Source organism: Neovison vison, chromosome 7, assembly GCF_020171115.1.
Source record: "Neovison vison isolate M4711 chromosome 7, ASM_NN_V1, whole genome shotgun sequence".
NCBI classification, from domain to species: Eukaryota; Metazoa; Chordata; class Mammalia; order Carnivora; family Mustelidae; genus Neogale; species Neogale vison.
Window position 1 is genome coordinate 38,151,367 of NC_058097.1, and position 14,031 is coordinate 38,165,397.

Here is a 14,031-nt window from a genome sequence, read left to right on the forward strand (position 1 = left end):
ATGACTTGTTTAATTAACAACCATTTTTGACCTAGACTTGTTATAAAAGTGTTGCTATTCTCTCCTGCTAAATTATGTCTAATGAACATATTTGCATGTTATCAGATATAGCAATATATCATTTCAAATTTTGGCGTTTAAGCCTGCATCACTCAAAACAGCTTTTGTGGATTAGTAAGCAGGTGAAATAAAAAATCTCATTTCATATCTGACATTAATAACTTTCAGGGGGAATGAGCATTGGCATTTATGTCTGGACCAGAATCGAGCCCAATGTCCTAGAAACACAAGGGCAGCAGACAAACCTACTCACCAGATAGGAAAATAAATCATGCATAATGCAGAATTTCTACCTTACATGTTAATTAATGTGTGCAATCAATTACTGATGTTACAATATGAGAAAGAAACTGGTGGGGAATGGGGTAATAAAAAATACCTATAGATTTATCTGCTTCTTTTTTCTATTTAAACAAATAGTCTTCAAGCCTGTGAATGCTGTGTTGAGACATGCTCTGAATAATAAGCATCATAAAATCTAATCAGATTTATAAGAGGAATTGATTGTTGTGGCAGGAGGAGAGGGTGGAAAATAAGCCGAAATTTAAGTGTTAATTTTTATGCTAATCCACAGTGGCTTCATATGAAGCAATTTTGTTCTGCGCCACAAATATAAAATTGTCCCTTGCAGAGAAATGTCAGCTTGCTAGACCTGAAAGCAGTAATTTATTAGGTATGTTTCTATTAGTATGTGTCACAGTTGTTAGCAGGCTATACACACAATGGTGCTTCATACTTATCCTCCAAGTCTCAGAATGTTTCAGCTCAGTGGCTGGAACGTGGGGCATTAATACATTATCATATGCGGGGTGGTCTGTGCCCTGTGGACAAAAGGCTATTTAATACAATTTAATGTCATTCTGAGAAGAAGTGGAAAAATAAAGACGGGGAATAAAATGGCATCTGTGTGTTTCACAGTGCACTCATGCACAAACCCTCAGTTTAAGAGGTATGACATTTCTGCCAAGAAAAAGAATAAAACTGGGGCATTTTTTTTTTATAACCTGTTCCCCACTGCAGTATTTTCTAAATGCTATTAAGTGATCGATTTACACGGCCCCGTGATGATGTCATCCATAAGAAGGGGAATGCAGATGACAGCAAAATACTAGTGACAGTGACCTTGTTTCAGAATCCTTGGAACCCTGTCAGCTTTGCTTCCAGTATATGGTTTCAAAGAATGTACTTTTTGGACAATATCTAGTTACTGGGTAGTGAATTAATAGAGTTAAGGCTCTGATGCAATTCACATATAGGTCAATTACATGCGCCAACATCTGCTCTGTCACTATCATTTGCATATAGCATTCATATGTTAATGATGCCTCTTTTTACTCAAGTAATATATTTAAAAAACAAGATTTGCATATCAGTTTGGATCAGTATATTACAAGCAATTTATCATTTTCTCCTTCTTGTTATGATTTTAAGAACAATATCTTGAGTGATGGCTGCTATATTTGAGCACGGCTCTGATTTATACAAGAAACCCTTCAGTGGGAAAGCTTCCATTCTAAAGCTGCTTAAAGCCTTATAAATCAATAATGACACAGATGGACTGGTGATAATCTATTTAGAATGCCTGATAGCAAATATTGTTGTACAGATGATTAGAGTGGTAACTGTTTTAGCAGAAAGCCTCGCCTCTCTTTGTAAATGGTAAGTTTGAACAAAAAAGTGCTCGCACACAGACTTGGTGTCAGGAAATCTCCGCGCGCGGGGCTCGGGCTCAGGGTCTGGATTGCAAAGGGGAGAACATGGGGGGGAAGAACAAAGGGGCTTCCCGCGCTCCTGCCAATATAATCATATCAATCCCTGTTTCTTTAACAAAACAGGACCTCTTAATGGAATTGTGTCTTCAGGTGTAAATAGCATTAAAAGCTGCTTCTCCTCTCCTCCTTGCCCTGATACAGCACAAGGAGTGGGAAAATAAAGTGGAGGTTGTCAGAAGTGGCAGCTGCTTGGAATCCTGATAAATATAAGCTTTTATTGATCTGATGAAAATGAAAGATCCCAGTGCTACGCAGTATTTAGCTTCTTGTCTACAGCACGTCACCGGTGGCCTTGCTTTGGGATAGATTTTCATTCTCCTACACCGGATTTGATTTCATCTTTAACCTTTTCAGTTGAATTTCCTTGACCTCTGCATATTGCTCTGATTTGGTGAATTTGTTACATTTCACTTTACATCATTTCTTTCTCTATTTCCTTTTGTGATAGGGAACCGGGACGCCCCCTCTGGCGATCTGTCAGTGCCTGGATCAGCTACATCCTTTCTGGGGTATTTTGTTACCAGACTGACAGTCCTTAAGACAAGTATGCAGTTAAGCTGCTAAGGTAAGTCTTACGATATTAGAACTCTTTGCCCTGGACACACATCATTTCCTCCTGCTTTGTCGAGTTGACCTAACACAAATCCCAACCAAAGGGCCCTTCGCTTTTTCCTCTTGGCCCCGGGGATTCCTCCCAGCCTCCCCCTCTCCCCCCACCACCCTGGAGGTAGGATCAGTCCACCTGGTGGGAAGCTCTGGGGGAGTGGTGGCTGGTGGGACTTCTCCCCAGGGGGTTTCGGGGAGACCTTCCTTTGTGGTTTGGGTGTGTCTGGGGAATGGGTGGGGAGGGGGAACAAAGGAATCAGGGAAAAAGGTGATTTTCCCCTCCGTGGCTTAATTCCCTTCTCAAGTTTTCTTCTGGGATGAATCTGAGGGTTCAGTTCACAATCCTGAGGTGCCGCTAACATATTCTGGTTCCGAGAAAGGGCCCGCTGTTATTTTGAGTAGTTTTGATACAACCAAATCAAAGTGAAGATTTGAAATAGCTTTTCTGAAAGCCCAAGCTAAAGTCATAAATTATTCTGCACCATGATTCTTTCTGATAGTAAAACCATACCTCTTTGCCTGACATTGCTGGAATGTGGAAAAGTGAAAGTTAAAAATAAAATGAAACATTTAAATCTTGGCTGTTGAGAACCTCAGATAGACATCAAGGCCAGTCGATAAAGGCCCCTATCAATTAGGCTCCTACAGTTATCATCAGATTCGGTTTATTAGCCCTCACCCAGGTACGGGGTTCCGGCATTACGGCTGGGAAGGGCCAGGTGGAACGCAGGGAAAGACCATAAACTAGAAATTGAGGGTGCGGGGTGCCTAGGCGTGCTTGGTGGCAGGGCCCAAGGCCGCCGTGGTGCCCCTGCCTTGCATGATCTTATAGGAGAAAATATTTGCAGCAAAATGGTTGGAAGTTTTCCTTTTTTTTTTTTAACCCCCTTTATTTGAGTTAGAAAGTGTTGATTTCACACTGTGGTGAGTGTTTTCCGTCAGCTTCTTGGTGGGTGTATTCCGTGTGAAGAACGAGGAGCGGTGAACACCAGCCGCTGTGGCTTCCTTCGGCGGCCAGGCAGGCCTCCCCTGGCAGCGGGGACATCTGCGGAGCACGGGGCCTTCTGCAGCGATGGAGAAGCCCAAGGGCTTCCCGGCCCTGGGCTTCCAGACTGAGCTGTTTGGCTAGTTCCCTCCTCAGCATATCACAGGCAGAGCAATTTTTGGTTCCATAGCTGTTTGGTTGGGAAAACAAGCCTGTGATTGCCAGTAAGGTTTAGAATTTGCCTGCCAGATAAGGGAATGTCTGTGAAGACTATTTTCCCTCTTGGGAGGCAAAACACAGATGGGGGAGTTAGGAGTCTTACAATATTTAGCTGCTACATTGATGGTAGGAATTCTGCCGCGTGGAGGCTTGCAGTTTCTGCGAGCCCCGTGGAGCATCACTGCCAAGGGCCTCAGGTCAGGCAGACGGGCGAGGCTGGCTTTCCTCGGGGTGTGTGTGGGGGGGTGAGCCTGTGTACCAGCTTCTTCTGGAACTTTCCATGCTCTGTGCTTCTTGAGTGGGAGAGGAAGCACTGCAAAGGTGCTGGCCATTTCCCTTGACCCACCTTGGACAGGGAAGTAGAGAGAGGCCCGAGCCGCCGCATCTGACCAGGTAGGGGGGACTGAGGGGGAGGCCCTGGATTGACTTCATTTCTCGTGTGAATGGACCCAGACCTTCTTCGGGTGGCTTCTCGGGCTCTGGAGAGTAGGCCACACACCAGCCTCACCAGGTTTGCTGCCTCGGAAGCCTGTATTTTAAAGAACTAATCATCTGGGCGTGCTCTGGGCCTCTTAGAAGATAAGGAACAATGATACGATGATGTTCTTGGGATTGGCTGTGAGAAGGCAGGGAACTCTTCTCTCATGGAAAAGGTAAATCTTGGAAATGACTTCAAGGTCCTGTGCATCGGAAGTAGGATTTTCGGCCTTATATTCAAGAGCAAATTCTGGGCCCTGGAGACCAGGAAGGGCGACAGGTCTCCCAGACCAACTCCTCTGTCCTGACTGCCCACCTCAGCACCTGGGACCCTTGGGCCCTGGAGCTGGAGACTCTCTCTCGGAGTAGCCTGGAGCCGTGATGTGCTGGCTGGGCCACTTCTGGACTCCTGAAGGGACCTGTCGGGACCCTTGCTTCTGTCCTCTCCACCGATGCCCTCCCCATCTTTCCGAAATGGACACTTGACCTTCAAAATGTTTCGTGAAATGCTGTACAAGGGCAGGTTTGGGACAACCCGACAGCCCCCACCGAGCGCCATTGCACAGAAACCTTAAGTGACCCGTCAGTAACCGAACCTGTCACATGCATCAGAGAACGATTTCCTAGCCCACCACAGCATGGGTTTCCCGAGAAGCCCCAGGGAGGATCAGAGGCAGAGCCAGGAGCTGGGGCCACCCAGCCCTCCTTGGCATCATCCTTCAGAAAGACCCCAGGGTGTGCGGAGGGCAGTGGATCGCAGAGGCCACAGGACCTTGCCCTACCTCTGACATATGCGGCAGGCCCCGGCCCTTGCCTTGCCGGGCGGCGGGGGCAGGGCCCAGGACTAGGGCGCTGGCCTTGCGGTCGCTTGGGCTGTCCCGAAGCGGCCCCGTTGTCCTGGCACAGCCGTGTGAGTCAACAGCCCTCCCGCAGCAGTAATTACTTCAGTTAAATGCTGTGGTAGCGGCACTCTGGGAGCACAGAGGAGGGAGTGAATAATTGTAATTTCTGTGTGATAATGATGATAAGCCCTGCATATGTGTGTGGGGCTTTGCGTCGTATTTGATCTTCACCAGGAGATCTCCAGGCTCATGGAGGTAAAGATCAAGATCCCCGCCAATGCCTCTGTAGCAGCTGAATGAGGTAGGAAGGTGAGGTCTCATGACAGCCGCATAGCCCAAGAGAAAATGAAAATCAGAGATAATTCTGACTCTGGAGAACAGGAGCGGTGGGGCTGGTTCTGGCCCCAGAGTGTCTTGGGATTATCTTCATTGTCACCTTGTGCCTAGCAGGCAGCTGCTGATATTCGTCCCATTTTCCAGGTGTGGAAGCTGAGGTCAGAGAAGTTAAGTGGCCTCCCTCATGTCACACAGCTGATGGATGGTAAAGCCAAGGTTTGAGCAGGCTTCTTCCTGATCTTGCAGCCTGATCCCTTGGCCATGAAGCAGCCAGGTTACGACCTTAGCAAAGCTCCTTAAAGAGCTTCTATTGTGTAGCTAGGAGCCGTGAACAAGGCAGCAGTGGATAAGCAGATGTCAGATAGTGATAAAGTGCCATGAAGAAGGTCTGGGGTGAAAGAGAGAGCAGGAGAGCTCTACTTGAGAGGGGTACGTGGTGAGGATGGACCTTCCTGAGAAAGGCACCTTGGAAGTGAGAGGGCTGAAGGACATGGAGGAGCTGGCCAGGTGATGGGCTGAAGGAAGAGCATTCCCCAGAGAGGGAATGGCAAGTGCAAAGGCCTTGTGGTGGGGGAGAATTTGGCATATCTGAGGGTCAGAGTATAGGCTGGTGAGGGTAGAGAACCGTGAGCTCTAAGGAGAGGGTACGGGGTTAGGGAGCTTGCATTGGACATGACTTTGTAGGCCATGGTGAGGAGTGCTGGCTTTGTTTTATGTCTGTGCTGCTTGTGACCGGAGCTGTGTCTTGAGAAGCTCACCTTCCCTGGTGTCGGGATGCTCCTATGTGCCCAAAATTCTGTAAGTGACATGAACCCACTCTTGTTCACTCTTTATTTTCTGCTAGAGGAATGCCCTGGTGACTTGTCTAAAGCTGGGAGTTACGGACTGTAGGCTCTGTGGGTGCAGGAAAGGGAGCTAGCTGCCCTCAGGGCCCTGCCCTCAGGGACAACATGGTGACTCACGATAGTGCCTCACAGCTGCTCATCTGGAGTTTCCTGTACCCCCCAGCTGTGGGTGTGGGCAGAATTGCAGGTAGAAGGCTCAGGGGTGGGTGTGCTGAGGCCATGTGGGCCTCTGGGAGGCGCCTACCATACCCCTACTGATTCTGGGGCTGTCCAGGAAGAGGCAGACCGAGATCCAGAGTAAAGATTCTTGGTGATTCTAGAACCCCAGGTCTAGCAGAAACTTTTGCCATCAAAGCCACCTTTATTTTATAAGTTTAGAGACCAAGGCCCAAGGCGTGTTTGTGCCTACCCCGGGCTGCTGTGGGCAGCATGGGGGCTGCTCCTAGAGCCGCTGGAAGCTGTGGCAGGGACTGAGTCTGTCTTGTCTGTCCTGCTGCCCCCATAGCGCCTAGAGCAGCTCCTGGTAGCCGGAGAGGTCTGCAGGCATCTGGGGGCACTGATGGAGAGCCTCTCACCCCTGCAGTTTGTAACCATTAGAATCTGTTGCACCTGGCTTTAGGCAAACTCAGTCGACGTGTACCAAATCCACACTGCTCTCCAGATTTCCTGGAACACGAGCATTGCCAGGCCCGAGGCCCCCTGGGTTTGACGTATTCAGGACACGGGGAGGCAGGGCCCTGGCCGAGGGGTCCTGATACGTGTGCAGGTGGCTGAGGGCTGCCCCTTGGGTATTCAGATCGGCCCATTTTAGGGCTACAGAACCCCGAGGGTTTTGAACAACGATCATCAGTGCTGAAGCCAGCTCAGCTAGCGGAAGGCTCGGGCTCTGCCTCAGAGTGAGCTCTTGAGGATGGGGACAACCTAGGGAGGCTTTGGCCCGGCCTTTTACTGGGTGTCCTGGACAGACCTCAGCTCTCTGTAAGCATTGTCATAAACCCAAATGCAGGCTGGGTCTAGGTGGGAAATGCAGAGGCTGGGTGTGGACAGAGCAGGCTGCGGAGAGCAGACCCTATGGAAAACATCCCCTCAGCTCCCCTCACTGCAGCCACCTGCGGCCCTGGGCAGACCTTTTCCCAGGCCTTCACAGTTTTTAAGGAAAGACGTTTAAAAAAAAATAAAATGCAGTTCTCTTTTCTTTTTCTCTTCTTGTCTCTTTTCTTTTTCTTTCTTTCTTTTTTTTTTCTTTTACGATTTTTAAAATTTATTTATTTATTTATTTATTTTTTAAGATTTTATTTTATTTATTTGAGAGAGAGAGACAGTGAGAGAGAGAATGAGCGAGGAGAAGGTCAGAGAGCGAAGCAGACTCCCCATGCAGCTGGGAGCCTGATGTGGGACTCGATCCCGGGACTCCAGGATCACTCCCTGAGCCGGAGGCAGTCGTTTAACCAACTGCGCCACCCAGGCATCCCATGATTTTTAAAATTTATTTATCTGACCGATCACAAGTAGGCAGAGAGGCAGGCACAGAGAGAGGAGGAAGCAGGCTCCCCACCAAGCAGAGAGCCCGAAGCAGGGCCCTGATCCCAGGACCCTGGGACCATGACCTGAGCCGAAAGCAGAGGATTTAACCCCCTGAGCCACCCAGGTGCCCCTCTTTTTCTTATTCTTTCAGGCTAGCAACTAATTTAAATTTTAAAAAGCCTTTCTGCGAATGCCAAGATCTGTAGATTGTGCCGAGCTCAGCCCGTGCTCTGTGAGGCCCACACTCGGTACCTGACACAGTGGGTGCTCAGAAGCGTGGCCTGCACTCCCCCCACGCCCCACGCCCCGGGGGCTGTCCACAGGACAGTCCGGGCTCTAGGCAGGTTCTGCACATGGGACCCAGCACCTGCAAGTCCTCAGTCCTCTCTGTGTTGCCGTGTCGTCTTCCCACAAGAAGGTCTGGAGTAGCAACTTCTGGCTGCATAGGGCTTGTTTGGTGCCCAGAGGAGAGGAGAATGTACCCATTTTCTGGGAAGCATGTCCGGATGCCCCTTGCGAGCCTCTCTGCGTCCCATCTCACCGGGTTCCCCCGACCCCTGAGTTATAGGGTGCCCACCCACATCTCATAGGGGCACACGGTGATGGGTGAGTTCGATTCGTGCCGTCCGGGAGCACGTGACAGAACCGCCCTCCCTTCCTCCTACCCATCGAAGGTGAATGCCCCCGGCGTCCCGAGTCTTGACAGGTCCTTGTCCGGGGCTGACGCACCCCGTCGGCTCCCTTCTGTTTGGGGAGAGGAAGTCCTGACGCGGCACCAAGTTGACCGGAGGCTCGGGCCTGCAACTGGTTAGGGGTTGATCCTGGAATGTGGTGGAAGGACAAGATGCTTCCTGTCCCGGGAGGCCACCTGGTGTGAGAGAAGATGGCCAGGCTGCTCAGCCCGCCCATTGCTCGTCCCTTCCTTGTCCCATGACTGTACCCCTTCCGCCAGTGGGACCTACGTCCTCTGCTCCTTGAGAGGCAAGCGGTCTGCTGAGAGGGGCAGACTCCCCCCACAGCCGCCGGGCTCCCGTCAGGCTGCTGGGGCGTCAGCTTCCCCGTGGTCTCAGGGCTTGGGAAGAGGCTGGGCCCATCTCCGGCTTCACTTCCTGTTGGCCCCTGCCAGGCTCCCTTCATCCCGTCCACATGCAACATGGAGTTTCTGTGTGTGTAATATTATTTGTTTTTATTTCTGTAATCCCTTTATTGTTTGCACAACTGCTGTCAGACTGTTGCCTGAAAGTATCACAGGATAATTGCAGAACGCCTGCATAAGTAATTTCTTATGAAATCGGGCCTTGTCTGCATATAAAATTGTTTTTCGTTGCTGCATACATGGACTTCATTATATGGAGGCTGTTTACCGGGCTCGCACCTTCCCCACAGGCCACAGAGATGGGAGGGCCTGACACGGGGAAATTGTGACATACTATTTTTATTCTTTTTTCGGTCAGAAGACATTTCTGGAGGGGCCGATCTGGTCAGGAGGAGCCTGGCCCCGGAAGGAGCGGAAGCCCCGGGCCAGGTGGGGGAGGCTTGGGTCCAGGTGGGGGAGGCTCCAGTCCAGGTGGGGGAGTTCCCAGTCCAGGTGGGGCCTCCCAGGCCTCAGGGCAAGGCGAGCTGGCGGCTAATCCCATGCTCGCCCAGCGGCTCTTCCGCCCGCATTTCTGTGATATTAATGGTGTGTGGTAGTGAAAGAAATGTGTTTTATTCTCGAGTCTAACCCTGCTGTTATCAAAGTAACTTCCAGCTTATTAGCGACAAAGGACTTTTCTCCTCTCGGCTGCCCTGTTCGCCAGGGCTTCCTGAATTAAACTGCTGCTTCCTGTCCTTGATATGCACGACCACATCTGGGCAGCCCGATCCCAGCCCCACTGCCTAATAACAATCACCTTCCCCTTCAGTGTCTGTTGATTGTTTCTAATTCACTCTGACAGATAGTGCCTGACAACTCGCCGGCTCTTCCCTCCCTCCGTGACCTGGAGTTACTCACAGCACTTATAGAGTCTGTCATTTTTAATATTTGATTTCATTTTAAGTTATGTGTTTTACTGAGAAGATGAAACCAAAAAAAAAAGGGGACTTGTAATGGAACATAAATTTAACCCTTCTTGCCACCCGGCACCAGCCCGAGCCAGCCTTCCCCCCATCTGGGTGCCGCTTTCTCCTTCCACACAGTTCTGAGGCTGGGGCTGCTTCTCCTCCCCTCTCCTCCCCTCTCCTCCCCTCTCCTCCCCTCTCCTCCCCTCCCTCCCTTCCTTCCTTCCTTCCTTCTTCCTTTTTTCCCCTTTGGCTTTTCTTTCTTTTATTTCTGAAAACAAAAGCTTCGTGTCACATTCTTTCCCTTTAATGGCGCTGGATTCATTTATGGAGCTAATAATGGGCTCTTTCTGCTTTGCAACCAGGTTATCATTGAAAGACCTTTCTTGGCGGGGGGAGAGGGGGTCACTCCGGAGTGAGGGAGTCAGGGGAGAGGACCGGAGAAGTCTAAGTGACCAGCTACAATTCAGGTGTCAAAAACAAGCACTGGATCTTTCTTTTTGGAGACGCCCCTCTTTGTGCGAGCTGGCGGGGCAGGGAAATGCCACCTCTCCCTGGGTTGGGGACCAGCTGCTCCGAGGGGGACAGGACGTGGGGTTGAGGCTGGACATGCGTTTCCTTCTGCCACGTCCCCAGGCATCTGCCCCAGCAAGTGGCCTTGGTAGGGCCGGCGTCCTCACGGGCGGGGCCAGCGTCCCACGTCACTTTTGGGACCACTCTGCCATGACTTTGCCTTTGTTTGCCACTAGACAAAGGCTCCTGTGTCCCTCTTGGCCCTTCAGAGGTGGAGAGCTGTGAGGCCGAGCATTAGGTCAGCTTGGCAAATAGACACCACAAAATTTTTTTAAAAAGAGGCACATTCACCCGTGGTACCTCACTTCTGCCTGGTGTGGATGTCTGTCCTTCCTCACAGTGTGGTATGGGTGGCTATCGAATGTGATAAGAGGGATCTGGGTTGCATCTTGGCTATAAATAAATAAATAAATAAATACCAGCTTCACCATGACCCATGTGTGGCCTGGTCTCCTGATGACCACAGTTTATCCCGAGTGTGTGAGCCGTCACACTGTCAGGGTCCTGTTCTTCCAGAGCCTCGGGCCAATTGTCCCTTTGACTCTTCCAGCTCCCACTAGACAAGGAACAGAGGTGTGCCAGTCTTAGGGATGAAGCAGGTGGGTTTCCTGGTGAGTGGACGGGGATGAGAACCTGCTCTCCAGCATTCACTTGTAAAGACAATCAGCTGGGGACCACTCAACACGGGCTGGCTCTCCGGGAGGCCACTCTGCAGGGAGCATTAGGCTTGGCTGCCAGAGAAGCAGAGGGACGGCAGTTAGGGCTGGATCCTTTGCCCATAGGCAGACATTTTAGCTGCTTCCCTGCTGTTCTGCTGCTCCTGGTTCCAGGCCTGTGGACACAGGGCCAAGGTGGGCCAGCCGTGTCCGTCTTATCCCAGCTACTTCCGGGATGATTCTGTCACTTGGGGGTTTTCCTTCACCAAGCCTAACCCTTCTAGAACCTTCTAGAACCCCGCTTCTCCTTCCCTCTCTGGGCACTGAGGGAAAACTCAGTGGAGACGCTTTTCCTCTCCGTGGTCCCAAGCATCCCATCACTGTCTTCCCCTCCTACTTCTGTAAGAGGTGAGAAAGGCAAGAACAACTCTATTTTGGATGGTTTTGCAGCGCTGCTAGTATATTTTGAAATCATTGTCTTTTTTTTCAGCATGCTAATTAAAATGAAAAAGGAAGATGATGCACAGAAAGTAAAGTGGACACAAAGCTTTTACCTTTATGTGGGAAACAGATCTGTGTGCACACTGGTGTGCTGTCCGTTAAATAAGGACAGGATGGTTTTTCCCTTTCGCTGACCCAGGTGGTCTTGATGGGTCTGGTAATGGGCCAGGTGGGCGAGAAAAGACGGGGAGAAAAGTATCTTGACTTTCCTTTTATCTCAGGCCTTCCCTGATACTTATGCATGTGTGAGAGAGAGAGACAGACAGACAGACAGTCAGACAGACTGCCAGGAGTGGTTGGCAGTGATGAGATTCTTGCAGTCTGAGATGGTCGTCGCGTCTGCCTCAGCTCAGGAAGTTGGGCTCAAAGGGTCTAGAGCCATGAAGAAGAATACAGAGAGAGGCCCAGGACCACTGTGCCCTTCTGCTTTGACAACAGTTGAAAGGCAGTTTTATTTCTTAAAAATTTTTTAAAAGATTTTATTTATTTATTTGACAGAGAGAGACACAGCGAGAGTGGGAACACAAGCAGGGGGAGTGGGAGAGGGAGAAGTAGGCTTCCCACTGAGCAGAGAGCTTGATACGGGGTTCGATCCCAGGACCCTGAGATCATGACCTGAGCCAAAGGCAGATGCTTAACAACTGAGCCCCCAGGCATCCCTGAAACAGGATTTTAAAGAAGGTTCTGTATTTGAGGTTTCGCTTCAAGGCTAAGGCCAATTTATGCTTTTATTCCCCTCGAAACGGCCTTTTGGACTACCACTGGTTATTATTTTAGAGTCAGAGAGAAATCGAGAGCTGACCTCAGCTGAAGACTTTGAATTGGATTTTGTGCTACAAGGACCCACCTACTCTCCGATGAGTTAGGGCAAGCCCCTAGAATTCCAGGTGGACAGGGAAGGACACATAGTGTTTCCCATCTTGTCCCCCCAGTCCAGATTTTCTGTGGAGTTTGCATGGGGAACAGCATAGTCAGGTTCTAAACCTTGAAGGCCTCGAGAATACTGCCCGCCCAGGAGGTAGCGATCACCAGGCTGCAAATCAGCCTGGTGCCCCAACATTCACTGACACGAAGCCTAGAAGGATCTGCCTACAGGGGAATAAGACACATCATTCTTCTGTATAGTTTGAACCAACAGACATGGGCTACCCACCGGAGCAAGAAGAGGGACAGACATAGGGGGGAAAGATATCCAGAAAGCCATATCACAATGAGAACGTGACCGGTGCTATCTCCGAGATTCACCAGAGAGCCACAGATTCCAACTGGAGAGGGAGCGATCCCTAAGTAAAAGCAGTGTAAGATGCTGACTGCTAAGGAAGGGGGCTCTTAACTGCCACGTGTGTGCTCCGGGCTCAGCACAGCAGGCCTTTTTCAGAAGGGAGAAGTCACACCCACTGGGAGGCTCAGGAAGAGCTTTAGGGAGAGCCGGTGTTGGAGCTGGGCCTTGGGGCCCCAGAAGATTGTCAGAAACAGAGATGAGGGGAAGGTCAGAGAGGAGCTTGCTTGCCCAAGACAGGAATTTTGCGGCTGGGGCAGAGGTGGGGGGAAGGGGACGTGCTGAGCACCATTCCAGGCAGAGGCAGTAGCGGGGGAAACTGGGGGGCAGACCGGGGACGGGATTGGTGTTGGGGAATGACAGCTAACTCTGTTGGGTTGGAACTTAGGGTATAAGTTAGCGGGAATGGAGGTGTGGAGAGAGCCTGCTGGTGAGAAAGGCTGCATGTCAGGTCAGGGAATTTTGTGGAGTACCCCAGAAATGGGCCATGAAGACCATTTGCGCTATCCAAGCTGACCTGGGCGGTAGAACTGGGGCTGGGGAAAAGGAATATACCCATCAGCCTGGTGCAGCCCTGGGTGTTGTTCCTGTTCTTGTGGTTGGGCGTGACAGCGACCTCAGAAGGACACGGGGAGAACAGGGACGGCGCTAGGTTCGGGGTGTCCAGACCGTGACAGCTGACCTGGCTTGCCACGGTCCTCGGGTCAGGGCTGTGAGCTGTCCACCGTGAGCTGGCCTTTAAAAAAATAATAATAAAAATAATAAAGAGAGGATTGCTTTTCAAAACCCCCACACTTGCATCCATCAGGCTCCTACATGGTTTTCTTTGCCTACGTGTACAAAAGGTACACTTCGGGTTGCACGGGGCGTGTGCCCGCGTCCGGAGCCGGTGTGAACAATGCAACAATTAGCAGATTCATCAGTTCTTCTGCTTATACTCGATTTCGAGAATAAGATGTTAGTTTGTTCAACTCTCTGCTCTATGCCTTGATCACAGTGTGAAAGTGTTGGCCAAGCTTAGCTTCCTGGTCAGAGGGTCAAGACCCACGGCTTTTCAACATGCTTATGAGAAACCCAAACATTTGTGACCACTGGTGATCTTGGAATCAAGGCTCAACTTATGAAACGAACACGTAATGATCTTGTTTATCCAGGGTATAAATAGAGTTCATGCATTTAAAAATTTTTCTTCCTGATAAGGACTTTAGTCAGCATTTCTCCTTTCTCTGTCTCTCTGTTTTTCTCTTGTCTCTTCCTCCCTCTGTCTCTTCGTCTTCTCCTTTAGAAGGGGAGGGATTTGCTCCTGTGGCTGCTCC

At 50.3% G+C, this 14,031-nt stretch overlaps 1 protein-coding gene across 2 annotated transcripts in view; it reads left to right on the top strand.

Moving 5' to 3' along the window:
• ZNF536 (zinc finger protein 536) overlaps positions 1 to 14,031 on the top strand; it is a 422,886-nt gene that overhangs the window by 109,676 nt on the left and 299,179 nt on the right. For both annotated transcript variants that reach the window (XM_044256239.1, XM_044256240.1), the window contains exon 3: positions 2,281 to 2,397. The gene's annotated coding sequence lies outside the window, so the exon portion shown is untranslated. The remainder of the gene's footprint in view (positions 1 to 2,280; positions 2,398 to 14,031) is intronic.